The following is a 15,052-nucleotide window of genomic DNA, read 5'->3' on the forward strand; positions in this document are numbered from 1 at the left end:
AAACAATCAAACCCCACAGTATATAATTTCAAAATGCATTAAGTGAGGAATCTGGGCTAGCGATAGGGGAAGAGTAACTGTACTTTTGAATTAAGATCTGAAAGACGAATAGGAATTAAGTAAGTGAATGGGATTAACTGAAGAGAAAATTCTGGGAAGAAGACACATAATTAGATAAGACCCTACCCCTGGTGATACGAAGCAAGCGTGTTCAGAGAGGGGGGAGCTCAGCACAGAATGAAGCTGAGGGGTAAGCCCAGGCAATCCTCAAGCCCTAGACCGCAGAAGAGAAGAAATCAATGAACAAAACAAGAGGGTTTGGCCCAAAAGGTCTGAAAGTGTCTTTGAGTCTCAGAGAGATAATGGAAAGTCCTTTTAATTCCTAAGTCTCAGCCTTGTGAGAAAGGGAACATTACTACACAAATTTCATTTGAACACTCCAAATACTCCATGTCTGAGCTGTTCTGCTTTAGCAATCCGAGTTATGTAAGTGCTCTGTGAAGAAAGAAATGAGAAGTGCCTTCAGCACAGTGTCTCTTGGCTGAACTTGTTAGACATCTTTCTGTGATATGCCTAAATCAGAAAAGGAATCACTGGCAAGATCATTTGTTGTTATGATTATGATTAGTTCAAGTTTCTCATCTTTCACTGCATAACTTTTTAAGAGAGACTTAATGCAGATAGGAGATCACAGTTAACTTGTTTATTTACCTATGGGTAGAGACTAAGTATTTATTCACATGATTGAGTTTAAATCTACAATTTTTCTTTCTTTTTTTTTTTTTCTATTTGTTACATCTGGTTTTTGTTTCCTTTTTTATCTTTTGGATTGACTATTTTTAAGATTACATTTTATTCCCTTTGCTGGCTTATTAGCTGTATTAGTTTTGTTTTGATTTCGTGATCACTTTGGGATTTATGGAAACCCTGGTGGTGTAGTGGTTAAAAGCTACAGCTGCTAACCAAAAGGTCAGCAACTCGAATACACCAGGCGCTCCTTAGAAATCCTATGGGCAGTTCTACTCTGTCCTATACGTCGCGATAAGTCAGAATCAACTCAACCGCAACAGATTTTGTTTGTTTTTTTAGGATTTGTACATCTTTAACACAATCTACCTTCAAGTAATAACATACTACTTCACATATATTAATAGTACAAGAACCTTACAATAGTACATTTTATTTTCCACCTCCAGGTCTTTGTGTTATTATTATTATACATTTTATTTCTATGTACTTTATAAACCTTCAAATACATGGCTATTTTTTTCTTTTTAAAGTCAATTATCTTCTAAACAGATGTCTAAAATAAGAGGAAAAAACTGTATTTACCAATGTATTTTCCTGTTTCCAGTGTTCTTCATTCCTTTATGAAGAACAGATTTTCTTTTGGTATCATTTTCCCTCTACCTGAAGGACTTCTATTTATGACTTCTTGTAGTGCAAGTCTGCTAGTTATTAATCCTTCAGCTTTTGTGTATCTAAAGAAACCTTATTTCAGCTTCATATATGAAATATTTTTTTCTCTGGGTTTAGAATTCTAGATTTTTTTTCTTTTAGTACTTTAAAAATATTGCATTGTTTCTGATGGGAAGTCTACTGTGATTCTTACCTTTTTTTGTCTGTTTATATTTTTTCCCTTCGGCTGTTTTTAAAATTTTTTCTCATTATCATTGGTTTTAAACAATTTGATTATGATGTGTCTTGGTGTAGTTTTCATGTATTGTACTTGAGGTTTACTGAATTTCTTGGATTTGTAGGCTTACCATTTTCTTCAAATTTGGAAAATTTTCAGCTATTATTTCTTCAAATATTTTTTATGCCCTCCTCCCTATTCTGGGGACTCCAATTACACATTATTAGGTGGCTTGAAGCTGTCCCTCAGCTCACTAATGCTCTATTCATTTTTCCCCCAGTCTTTCTTTTTCCTCTGTGTTGTTTTGGATAGGCTTTAAGTTGCTATATCTTTATGTTATCTTTTGTTCTGCAGAACCTAATCTGCCATTTATCCTAGTCACTGGATTTTTCATCTCAGACATTGTATTTCTAAACAATTCATGTCTTTTTTTTATATTTTCCATGTCTCTACTCAACATGCTCAAGCATCTCTACTTTATCATATTAGCATATGGAATATAGTTAGAATAACTGTTTTAATGTCCTTGTTTACTAATTCTACCATCTGTACATTTCTGGGTCTGTTTCTATTGGTTGATTTTTCTCCTCACAGTAAATTTTATTTTCCTGTTTCTTTGCACGCCTAGTAAATTTTTATTAGATGCCAGTCATTGTGAATTTTTCTGTCAATATTCTTAAGCTTTGTTCCGGGATGCAGTTAAGTTACTTAGAAAAAGTTTGATCTTTTCAAGGCTTGCTTTTAAGATTTCATTAGTCAGGACCACAGTAACCTTTAGTTGAGGGCTAACTCTGCACCATGACCAATGCAATACCCTTTGAGAACTCTGCCCCATAAGTAGTCTACCTATGCCCTTTGAATAAGGTTTTTCCTCTCTGAATGGTGGGACCACAACTATCTTCATTCTTATGTGAGCTCTAGGGATTGTTTTCTCTGTTCCATTTGGATGGATTGTTCCTTGGGCTCGTGTAGTTTCCTCACACGTATGCATTGATCAGTACTCAATTAAGATTTGAGAGAGACTCTCTAGCTCCCTGGAGCTTTCTTTTTGTGCAGCTGTCTCCTATCTGCCCTGCAAACACCAGCTGCCTTGGTTTCCCTGAACTCTCAGCTCTGTCTCCCTAACTCACAGAGGTGGCTGAGCTCTGCCTGGTTTCCCCTTTCCTGCATTTTGATCTGGAACCTCTCTCCAGGCAGTAAGCTGGAAAAATAGAGCAAGTCTCATTTGTTTATCATTTCTCAGGAATCATTGTCCTCTACTGCCTGATATCCAATGCCTGAAAGCCCTTGTTTTATATATTTTGTCCAGTTTTTCATTTGTTTCAGATAAGACGGTTAAATCCAGTCCCTGTTACTCTATCTTAGCCAAAAGCAAAAGTCCTAAACTGTGTTAAACCAGGGGTTTTCAAACTTTATCATGCATCAGAATCATCTGGCAGCTTGTTAAAACACAGATTGCTGGAATCTCCCCCAAGGTTTCTAATTAAGCAGCATTTCTAGCAAATTCCCTGGTGATGCTTAAGCCTGGGGACCACACTTTCAGAACCACTGTGTTAGCTATTTGCCAATAGAAGTTCCATCCCTGTAGCCCTGCCCACTGCCCAGGATACACACCTCAAAGTGGCTTTGGAGTTTGCTGCTGCAGTAACTTTTGTAGCGACAAATGGTTATTTCATCTACAAAAATGGCCCTGAAAAAAAAAGTCAGCTGCTAGTTTTTGGTGATGAAAAGAAAATTTTTACAAAGTAGATCTAAAAAAGGAGAATCTTTGCAAGAAAATTGAAGTTTTGGGTAAATTTTAAAGGTAACCTCCTAAATTCGGCATGAGCTCATCCTGTTCATCCTGTAGCCTACATGGAAACCATAAAGATGATTCATGATGTGTTTTATTGAGAGATAAAACTTTAGCAACGTAAAACATTACATATGCAACTGCTAGCTGAAATTTAATTCAAGGGCCTGGTCATGTGTATCTGTGAAACCACAGGTGGTGAACACATTTATGCAGTAAGTGAAATTTGCTTCAAGAATTTAAAGAGGTACTTTTCTTTGCATACTATAATGTCAACAAGGGATCTGTGGCCTGAGTTGATCGTATTCCAAGGAAACGTTTCCTCCTGAGCAGAAGAAAATAAATTTCACGTCTCAGTACATGCATAAATTTGTAGAGGAAAAAAAGTGTTGCTAAATATAATTATTCTTTTGGACAAAAAAACAAGACTGAAGTTCTCCTATTACCCTTTTCGCACTCAGGGATTGTCCCCGTAATTTAACAAATTTTACCCACCATGTACTATGTAGTGTGATTGTTGTCGTTGTTAGCTGCTGTCTTGTTGGCCCTGACTCATGGAAACCCCACACACAATAGAATGTAACACTGCGTGGTCCTGTACCATCCCCGTGATGTGTTGTGGATTGGGCCATTGTGACCCATAGGGTTTTTCTGAAGTAGAATTGCCATGCCTTTCTCCCTAGTTCATCTTAGTCTGGAAGCTCCATTGAAACCTGTTCATCTTCATAAACCAAAAAAGAAACCAAACCCAGTGCCATCAAGTCGATTCCAACTCATAGCGACCCCACAGGACACAGTAGAACTGCCCTGTAGAGTTTCCAAGGAACGCCTGGTGGATTCGAACTGCTGACTCTTTGGTTAGCAGCCGTAGCACCTAATCAGTATGCCACCAGGGTTTCCGTTCATCTTCACAGCAACATGCAAGTCTCCACTGACAGATGGGTGGTGGCTGAACATGAGGTGTATTGGCTGCAAATCAAACCTGGTTCTTCCACATGGAAGGTGAGAATTTACCAGTGAACCAAAATGTAAAGAAACCAGAGCCCTGCCTGTTAGGAGCTCACAGCCAGTTACCTGAATCACTCGACTCTTCTCCCAAGGGTGGGGACCTTGTGAAGTGCTGTAGCCTGAGTGACCTCCTGTAGCTGTGTTTCTATACCTTTTAAGTTAAAGCACATTGATAGCTACCAGCTTCATTCATTTTCCCTGCTTGAGTTTTACAGATTTTGTAAGTTTCTGGTTGTTATTACAGTAATAATGTGGTGTAGAGGTACGCTAGTGGCATGTTTTTTTTGATTGTTTTACAAATAATTAGTGTTCCAATTTTAAGATTCATTAGGACTCTGAAGGGGGTCACACAATTTTTAATTATATTCTACTGCATTTTATGTATTCTACACACTCTATCAGAAACCCTGTTTGGGGTTAAGAGCTATGGCTGCTAACCAAAATGTTGGTGGTTTGAATCCACCAGGTGCATCTTGGAAACTCTATAAGGCGGTTCTACTCTGTCCTATAGGGTTGCTTTGAGTCGGAATCAACTCAATGGCAATGGGTTTGGTTTTTTTGGTTTATACACTCTATCAGTACTTACAAACTTGGGAGATTTGTGATGCTCTCAGGACACATTCCTTACGAATGTTTCAGGGAAAACAGAAAAACAGTCCAGAGAAAGGATTTTATAGAATCATTAGCCTCCTTTCACTAGTTCTACAAAGACATTCAAACCCCTTCCTGCCTCAGAACCTTTGTGCTTAATATTTTGGAATTTTCTATTTCTTTTCTCCTCACTCCCAACCATTTCTTTTTTCTTTCTTGGAACTTACTGTGGCTTGCTATTATTTTAATTATTATTATTTTTTACTTATTTTTGATATGTGTCCCCCACTAAAATATCAACTCCATAAGGACAGATATTTGCTATGTCTAGCTCACCTTTGTATTTGTAGAATACATATTTATTGATTAAATGAATACTAATTGTAATAAAGTTTGAAAACAACCTAGATATTTAAAAATAGGGGAGTGGCTAAGCAAAGAGTGAGATGACACAATGAAATACTAGGCAGCAATAAGAAGAAGAATGTTGGGGGGTGGAAATCCAACATGATAGTTATACCAACTGTATTACTTATCTAAAGCATCCTGAATTGTGCCTTCACAAGGTCTTTTCTCCAACTATTCCCTCTATTTGGAATGCCTCTTCTCTGCCTACATCTGTTGACCTCCTATCTCTTTAAGACTCAGTTGAAGTACCACATCCTTCCTGAATTATCAAACTTCTATATTCCTCCATCCTCATAATTCACCTCCTGCTGTAGCAAACGCTTGTAGTTCTCACCCATAACCCTCTAGTTTTATCTTCAGTGCTCACAGGTGGTGTGCAATAAAGAATTTGGCCTTGTACAAAGAGAGGTCTGGCCTTTGCCCTCAGCTTCTAGGAGAAAATCTACACCATACCTAAAAGGAGTGTCTTTGTTTAGGCGAGAGGGGAGCAGGCCGGCCACCCTGGCTCTTAGGGTGGGGGGACCCATACCTGATAGTCTTAGGATGGGGACTGGCCATACCAGAAAGATCAGCCATGTGATTTAGAGTGGAGGCTTTGGGTCATGCAGTATCAGTCAACCTGGATGCTGAGTTCAACAATGTGGGCAATCAATCAATCAATCAATCCATCCTGTGTATGTAACGGAGCCCAGCAAAAACTCTAAACACTGAAGCTCAGGCAAGCTTCCCTGGTTGGCAATACTCCATGTGTCTTGTTATACATTGATCCTGGGAGAGTAATGTGTCCTGACACCACGGGAGAAGATGACAGAGACTTCATGTTGGAACCCTCCCAGTAGCAAAAGCAGTGTAACTTCACCCTCTGTGCTACTTCCATTGGCTAATTTTGATCTGTAGCCTTTCCCTGTAACAAAACATAACCATAAGTGTAATAGCTGTCAGTGAGTTCTGTGAGTCCTTCTAGGAAATTATCAAGCCTAAGGGTGGTTTTGGAAACCCCCTCAACTTGTAGTTGGTATCAGAAGTGAGGGCAGTCTTGGAGACTGTGCCCTCTAAACTCGGTAAAACTGACTCAATGGTACCTAACAACAACAAACTTGATAGTTGGCACTAAACTTTGCAGTTTGGCTAAATCCAGGCAGGTGAACTTCCAACTGCCAGTAGTGGCATGTGTCTGGCTGAGGACTCTGTCCAACCCAGGGGACTCACTTCAGAACAGCTCTCCAATTTAAAGTTGGTGGAGAAGTTGATAAATAAACCCCTCAGCGCCATTGCTGTTTGGGTGGATTAACTCTGAGGTTGTGTCCACATAATTTCCCAGTTGCCTACAGTGGTGGTGGCTTGATAATGCATTCTTTATTGACTGCCTTCTCGTTGGCATCTCACTTCCCCACTCCCTTACCTCTTGTGCCTCCCGAACAAAACTACCTCTTCTTGAATTCTGTATCAGGGTCTGCCCCCTATCTGGGCTCCTTTCTTTGTTTCTGAATTACAATACATCTCACATTCTACTATGTATTTTGGGGTTTTGTGAATGCCTTGGCTGTTGTTACTAAACTGTAAACTGTTTGAGAGAAGAAACTTTTTTTTAATTGCTGTATTCCCCAAAGCCTAACCGAATGCCTTGCATATAGCAGGTACTTGGGAAAACACACACACACACACTCACTTGTTTAATCAAATTGAAGCTTTTTAGAAAAAACTCACTATAGAAATCTAACACCTAAATAAATAGTTTACAGCATTCTCTGTGGCACTAAATAAATCAAATTATTTAAGCAAAACTTTATGAATCATAATTACATATTGATTTAAAAACTCATAAGTTTCTGGTCCAAGTTAAAAATGAGGTGTCAAGTTTAAGCAATAGGTTGAAAACATTTTAGCATTTTCTGATAGAAAAAAAAACAGCATCTAATAGGGTTGCTATGAGTCAGAATCAACTCAACTGCAACAGGTATTACTTACTGAGGGAATTAGTGGGGACCAGATATGAACTGAGTCCATATATGTTAACATAGCATTCAAAGACCTGCGTGGTCCAGACCTCACCTATCCGTCCACTTTTATTTTTATTCCATTTCACCGTTCCCATATGGACAGCTGTGTGATCTTCATGCACATGATTTGTAATTCAAAGTCATTTTTGCTCGTTAACAAAACTGTGTAATGCCACAGATCTCACTTCATAAGAAAAATGATCATTATTTTAAATGGGTAAGGGGAGATACGTTATGGGGCGGGGGGAACAGATAATTCTGCTTCTTCACACATTCCTTTCACTTCCCTGTGATTATTATATTGCCTGTGAGTTGTCATTAAGAAATTGATTCAAATATCTAGAAATTTGATAACACAACCTGAATTGGACTTATGGTTTACATGACCTTTAAAATTATTTTCTATGTCTAATCCTGCAGCCCCTATCCTCAAAACAGACATTTGCAAGACACAACAAGGCAAGAACATCACTTTTATATCACGTAGAATCACAGGCACATAAACAATAAACATCATTCTTTTAAAAAATTATACAAGTAATACTTGTTCATGGTGGAAAAAAAGTCAATATAGAGAAGAAAAAAGATTAAAAACATAGTAATTCTTAACAAGTAAAGCACTGCTAAAATTTCAGACTTTTTTAGTATACCGTACTTTTATGAAGAAAAATGGACTCATGTTATACATGTGGTTCTGTTCCCCTCTTTTTTCACTTAACAATGTCATATGATGTGGCAAACACTACGCACAGGCTCACGTAACACCCACTCTGCCTTCTAAGATGGCTTCTTGTAGTCCAGAGGCTGCAAAGCTAAAAACATATCCAAGATTCCCTTGCAGCTCACTTAACCTAGTTTCCACCAAGCCCTGAGCCAAATGTGGAAGGCAAGCAAGAACCATGAAGTGGTGGCCACTATCAGGGAGAGCAGATCTTCTGGTGGCTGAAGAGGAAGGTCTACATTCAGGCCCTAGCATAACAGGTGTTGAGAGGCAGGAATGGGCAGCAGTGGGGTTTCCTTTAGAACTGTCCCATGCTGGAGTTGGGCATTGATCCTGGCTTCCCTGCCCCTCTTGGAAATTTTGTTGTCTGCAACTAAGAACCTTGATGAATACATGTGAATACTTTTCCATATTTATATATATGGAGAGAGAGACTTTATAATTGCTAGAGGTAGAACTCTGGAATTTTAGAGCTAGATGGTACCTTAGTGATCAGATAGGAAAATTAAGCTCAAAGAAGTCCAATAACTCACCCAAGTTTCCAGAGATGACTAGGGATGGAGGCAACACCACAAGCAGGTCTCCTCGTTCTTACTCTGTATAAGGAGTTTATACCATTCTTGTGCCCCGAAGAGGAGGCAGGACAAAATGGTTACCTCACTGTGCCCCAAGTTAGATTTGGTACTGTCGTATGTTAGCATAATATACCATGTTCACTCATCTTCTGACAGGTTTTAGACCAAAGGGGATGGTCAAAATATAATGCACCCCCCCGCCACCACCACCAGTTTAGCATGGGCTCCTTCCCCAGACCTGCTTCCCTGGCTGAAGTCCAGCTAAGCTTCAGCATGGTAACACTCTTGTTTTACCCCCTTCACTTTAGTCAGCCGTGGTATGGAGCATCTCCTCAGATTGGAAAGGTTTAGGTTTGATTTGGCCAATGACTTGCTCCCAAGGAGTAAGCAACCTCTAGTGCCTTACAGCAAAGGTACTTTTTTGCTCCTATAGTCTGACAGCAGTGTCATTGTTGAAAAGCCCCATTTAATGGTGGGACAGGTATGACATTTGGAGCCAGGCTGGATCTGAACTCAGCTCTGCCACTTACCAGCTGTGTGGACTGGATTTTCTCATCTGTAAAATAAAAATAATAACCTAATAAGGCTGTTACACAGGCCAGAAAATAACATTACTATAATGTTTGACATGTAAGGGAAATTCAGTAAATAATGCTGTTACTGAGTTGTAACACATACTGTTGGGTTGAAGAACAGCAAATGGTGTGTACTTTGGCTCTTCTCCATTTATAATTTCATAGCTGAATTTGGACAGGAGAGTAATATTGCTCCAGGGTAGCTCAATGCCCCTTCACATAGGACCCAGGCAGTTTTGCAGGTCCATGTAAATGTACATACCCTGCCATTAACAGTTAAGTGGAGTTTGGCTCTACTGCAGCATTCTCAGTCTTATATTAATGAGAACATAGGGGACGAATAAATCAAAAGTTTGAGCCTTTCACCACATGACATTATTTAAGAATTAGGAATGGGAATTAGAGATTATTACAATCTTTTTGGAACATTATAAGTCAATAATCTTTAAAATAAAATCTAAGCCAGCTCTCCTTATGAACATACAACTATAAATTCATAGACGCTATTTTTTAAAAATCTAGCATTAACCTTTTTTCTGTAGTTCAACACTTTTCTTATGAGGTGAGAGCTGCAGAAACATGACAGGTTTTATTTTCTTTTACAAGAAAGGGTTCGTTTTGCAAATGACTTTTAATCCCATATGTGAGGATTACACAAAAATCCTGGCAGGCATATGCCATAAATAATTAAGTGACTATCAATTATAGCATTGTATATTGTTTCCAAAATATAGTTAACCTTCCTTACCTCATTTCCCAGAGAAGTTTTTCTTTTTCTTTTTTTTTTTTTAATAAAAGTTTTAAGTGGAAAATTTTATGAGATTTTTTTCTGGTGTTTTGTTCAATGATCAAAATAGATGTCAAAATCTTGCTTACACTTGAAATGAAACGTACATCTAAATGTTCATTTTTAAAGGCCAATTTAGAGTAATTTTCTAATGAGTCTTTCTCTGAACAACTTGGGGGGAGGACCCAAAATCTTTAGTAAGTCTTATTTCAAATTCTATAGTTTTTTTCTTGATATTTAGTAGATAAATATGTATTTTCAATATAATCTTTAGAAGATTTTAAAAATATATTCTATGCAAAAGGAAGTGAATATATATACTTTTGTCCTAGAAGTATCTGATGTTTCTGATCACTAATGAGATTAAAAAAAAAAAAAAAACTAATACAGTCTTTAATATTAATATCCTCTGTTCTTCAGAATACAGTTTTGGGGGGAGAAGGAGGGAAGAAATATGCTTACTTATAGTTGTGACTTTGAGAATATATTCCCACTTCTCATCAGAAAGGCATCTGAAGACAGAACTTAACATCTGTGTAGGACTTCACGTGTGGAACCTTTCTCAGAAGATTCCGTCCTGTGCATGTGCACACAATCATATATTTATTCAAGGTTGTGCAATAACCATGAGGTCAAGTAGGGTAAGGACTGAAAAACGGTAATTGGTTGGCAATTAGGAAGTCCCAGATGACCATACTAGTAGAGTCTCAGGGTCTTTTACGAGGTTGCAATCAAAGTGATGGCCAGGGCTGCAGTCATTTCAAGGCTCAACAGGGCTGGAGTATTCACTTCCAAAATCACTCCTGTTTTTGTTGGCAGGAGGCCTCAGCTCCGCTGCGCTGTTGGCAAGAGAACTCCATTCCTCACCATGTGGGCTCTCCATAGGCTGCTTGAGTGTCCTCCAGACATGGCAGCTGGCTTCCCCCAAGAAAGTAATCATAGACTGAGAGAGAAAAAGGAGAAGTGCAATGCCTTTTTTCACTTAGTCTCAGAATCACACAGTTTATATGATCTACTAGATCTCTATGGGTCAGAGCCAATCCTATGGCACCTAACAACATTTGCCAGAAGCAGGTCACTAAATCCAGCCCATGCTCAAGGGGAGAATTAAGTTCTACTTACTAAAGAGAGGCGTATCAAAGAATCTGTGGACTTATTTTTTAAACTACCACAATCGGTTGGGAGTCCTAACTGCAAGTAACAGAAAACCCATCTCAAAAGGGATTAAACATCAATGGGAATTTGTTTCAACAATGAAAATATCTGCAGGTAGGTTAGACTTCACGAGCAGTTTGTTCAGAGCTCTGGCTCCATTTCTTGGTTCTCTTCTCTGTATTGAATCATCCACAGGCCAGCTTCCTATTAGTAAAAATGGCTGCAGCAACTCTAGCTCTCATAGAGGTGCATAGCCCCTTCCAGAACAGGAGAGCATGGATCTGTCTCAGCGTGCCAGCAGAATTCCACGATTCACTCTGACTGGGTGGGCTTAGGTCATATGCCACCTCTCTCCCATCCAAGTCAGGGGCTGGAAGACTTGATTGGCTTAGCGAACTAGGTCCCAGTGCTCCAACGCTGACCTAGGGTGTCGAGTCAGCTTCCCTGAAAGCACGTGGACTCCAAACAGAAACCAAGGTCTCTCAGAGAAAGAGGTATGGATGCTGGAGAGGCAACCACAAATACCTACTACACGAGTCAGGGAAATTTCATCACCTTCTTTTAATATGGGGTAGTCAGTATTTTTATAATCTGTCAAAGCAAAGAAAGCAGTGGAAACATAAAAATTGAAGTGCAACAGGGCATACCTAAAGAATGCAGAAAGAATCTTTAAAAAGCACAGGTGGAGTTACTATCTTTGTTAAGGAGTTAGAGAAGCACCTGTTCCTTTGAGATCAGGGACAGCAAGTACAAATGCAGGAGAAAACATGTCTAGAGGCAAAGTGGAGGAAGGCTGAGGAAATGTTGGCCGGTGGTTGCAAATGTCAATGAAGGGGAAGGGAATGTCATCCGCTGAGAACCAAGGAAAAGTGAAATAGGACATTCAAGGGGTTAAGACAAAATGGATGGAATGGGCTATCTTGGAGTTTAAAGTTAATGGATCTTTCATACAAGTAGAGCTAGGAAAACTCTGCTATAATAAGAATGCATAAGCAGAGCTAGAAAAGCTAGACAATTTTGGTAGAAAAGAAATCATAAATCATGCTGTAATAGAAGATAATAGCACTGAAGAGGAAAGAGTACCTACTGCAGAAAGAGGGTTGGGAACTGAAGCAAGTTATATGGAGTAAGGCTTTATGACAGGTTACCAAGAAACCTACTAAGACATATCAAGAATAAGACATTGCTTTAATTGTCCCTTCAAAATTTAAGCATATATAACTTATATTATCCTTTTTTCTGCCAGAAAATGCATCATAGAGTATTAGGGTTGAGAACGAGTAATTTTGAATTCTCACTGCTGCTACTAAATCTTGGCTAAGAAATAAGGCAGAACAGCTGCTTCTTTTTTATTCTTAAGCATGAAGATTAGCATTGTGAGAATTTATTTTTTTCTTTACCTAATATATGCTAATTTTTTTTTTCTTCCAGCATAGGCCTAGCTGGCTTCTGGGGAGGAATCCCTGCCCTGACATATAATAAAGAGTCCTTGTGTTTACAGTCACACTCATATGACTCAGAGTTTTGTTAAGAAAAGTGGTATGAAATAAAAATATTTGAAAAATCTGACCTTGGAGCACAAGGTCATAAAGAAAGGCAATGTTGATTCAACTTGCCTTAGGACAGTGACCTTGACAGAGGACTTCACTGGAAATTGGAGTATGGGTTCCAAAGAATGAAGAAGCTGTTACAAGCATAATGTGCAATTTAGTGGAAGAAAAAGAAACACTCTGCTGGGCACATTTAACCTTTAAATTTGCCTATTACAAGGTTGAAGGGGTGAAACAGAGTACAGCCATGTAAAATTGAAAAGGATTGATTTTTCTCCAAATTTCTCTCACGAGCCCTTACCCAGGCACACAAATTGCTTTCTATTGGACGGCTCTTAATTGCTTCAGAAAACATTGAAAACCAGGACTTTGAACCGGTTCGTTTTGGTTCAACCCCCTGCTGAGAATTTGCCTTTCCACTCCAGATATACTGAATCAGAGCTTACATTTTAACAAGATTCCCAGATGAATCACATCTTTAATGTGGTGAAAAGTAGGTGAAATTATGCAGTTCAAATGAGTAAGTAAGCAGAAGTAAGCCCTTGCTTATCGGGCAATCTGTCCCTGTCCAGGCACTATATACAACTTGAAGAAAGTAATCAATGTCACTAAATTGTACATGTAGAAACCATTGATTGGTGTATGTTTTGCTGAGTGTGTTCTGAACAACAAATAAAATTGAAAAATGTCAATAAGTATATACTAAATTATTCAAAATCAAATGTTGTACATCAAACTCACTGAAATATACTGAGAGAAATAACAATAAAACCAAAAACCAAACCCACTGCCGTGGAGTTGATTCTGACTCATAGCAACTCTATAGGACAGAGTAGAACTGCCCCATAGGGTTTCCAAGGCTGTAAATTTTTATGGAAGCAGGCTGCCACATCCTTCTCCCGCAGAGTGGCTGGTGGGTTTCAACTGCCAACCTTTCTGTTAGCAGCTGAGGGCTTTAACCACTGAACCACCAGGGCTCTTTTCACTAATGGGTCAGATAGCAGAAATACTTTTAGGTCAGAACTAAGCACAACTTCAAATGATAAGTTGTGGCTGTGGAATTTAGGGACAATATGATGAGAAGCAAATGAGTCAGTCAGGGTGGTCGCTTCCACAGAGATGCCATCAAGAACTCACGGGTAGGGACAGAGGACAATGGTTTGCTGAAACTAGTACTGCAGTGAAATGCATGGATAACAGTTGCCTTACTCAGTAGAAACACCACCCAACCCTAAGCAAGAAAAAATAAGTACCGTAAGCAGCAGAGCTTAAGCAAATACGGAATATAAGGAATAGACTTTTCACGTCAGCCCCAAGAGTCCAGTCCCTTACATTAGCTGATAATCACGAACATAGGGATTGCCCATATTTAGAAAACCTCATAGCAGGCAGGAATACTTCCAGACTCTTGCCACAGTATCAGGGGATGTCGATCACTTTTTTTTTTTTGGACAGTACTTGGTGGGCATAGAAGAAGGCTGCTATTATAATTAGTTTATTCTGGCTGGGCCCCAGTATATGAAATAAAACAGTAATATTATAAGCCAGTTCTGTATGTTGTCATGCAGCTATATACCAGAGCTGTGGTTCTTAACTACTGCCCCTCCCCAAGGGGGCATTTAGCAATGTCTGGAGATATTTTAAGGAGCCCTGGTGGTGCAGTAGTTAAAGCGCTGGGCTGCTAACCCAAAGGTCGGAAGTTCAAACCCACCAGCCCATTCTTCCAGAGAAAGATATGGCAGTCTGCTTCCCTAAAGATTACAGCCTTGGAAACCTTTTGGGGCAGGGGCAGTTCTACTCTGTCCTATAGGGTCGCTGTGAGTCGGAATACACTGGATGGGAATGGGTTTGGTTTTTGGAAACATTTTGGTTGGAGGGGAGCTGGAATAGGTGCTACTGGCACCTAGTGGGTAGAGGCCAGGGATGCTGCTAAACGTCCTGCAATGCATAGCCCAACATGTCAATAGCGTTGAGGTTAATAAACTCCACATCAGAGACAGAAGGAGTTAGTGACAGGAGTTAGTGCATTTGTGACAGGAGAGTTAGTTTTGGTCACTGCCTTTTTTTGGACTTCCCCACCTCCCAAATATCAATTCTCAGTAACAAAGCTTCCGGCAGAGAAGTCATCAGCAGGCCTAGAATCTGGACCAGATAGAGACGGTATTATTTATTCTCCTTTTCATCTCGTAAATGATACTGTAGCTATTATGTCCCTTCGGTTCTCACTAGCATCCCTGGGCTTTTCTGACACAAG

Source organism: Loxodonta africana, chromosome 4 (assembly GCF_030014295.1).
Source record: "Loxodonta africana isolate mLoxAfr1 chromosome 4, mLoxAfr1.hap2, whole genome shotgun sequence".
NCBI lineage: Eukaryota > Metazoa > Chordata > Mammalia > Proboscidea > Elephantidae > Loxodonta > Loxodonta africana.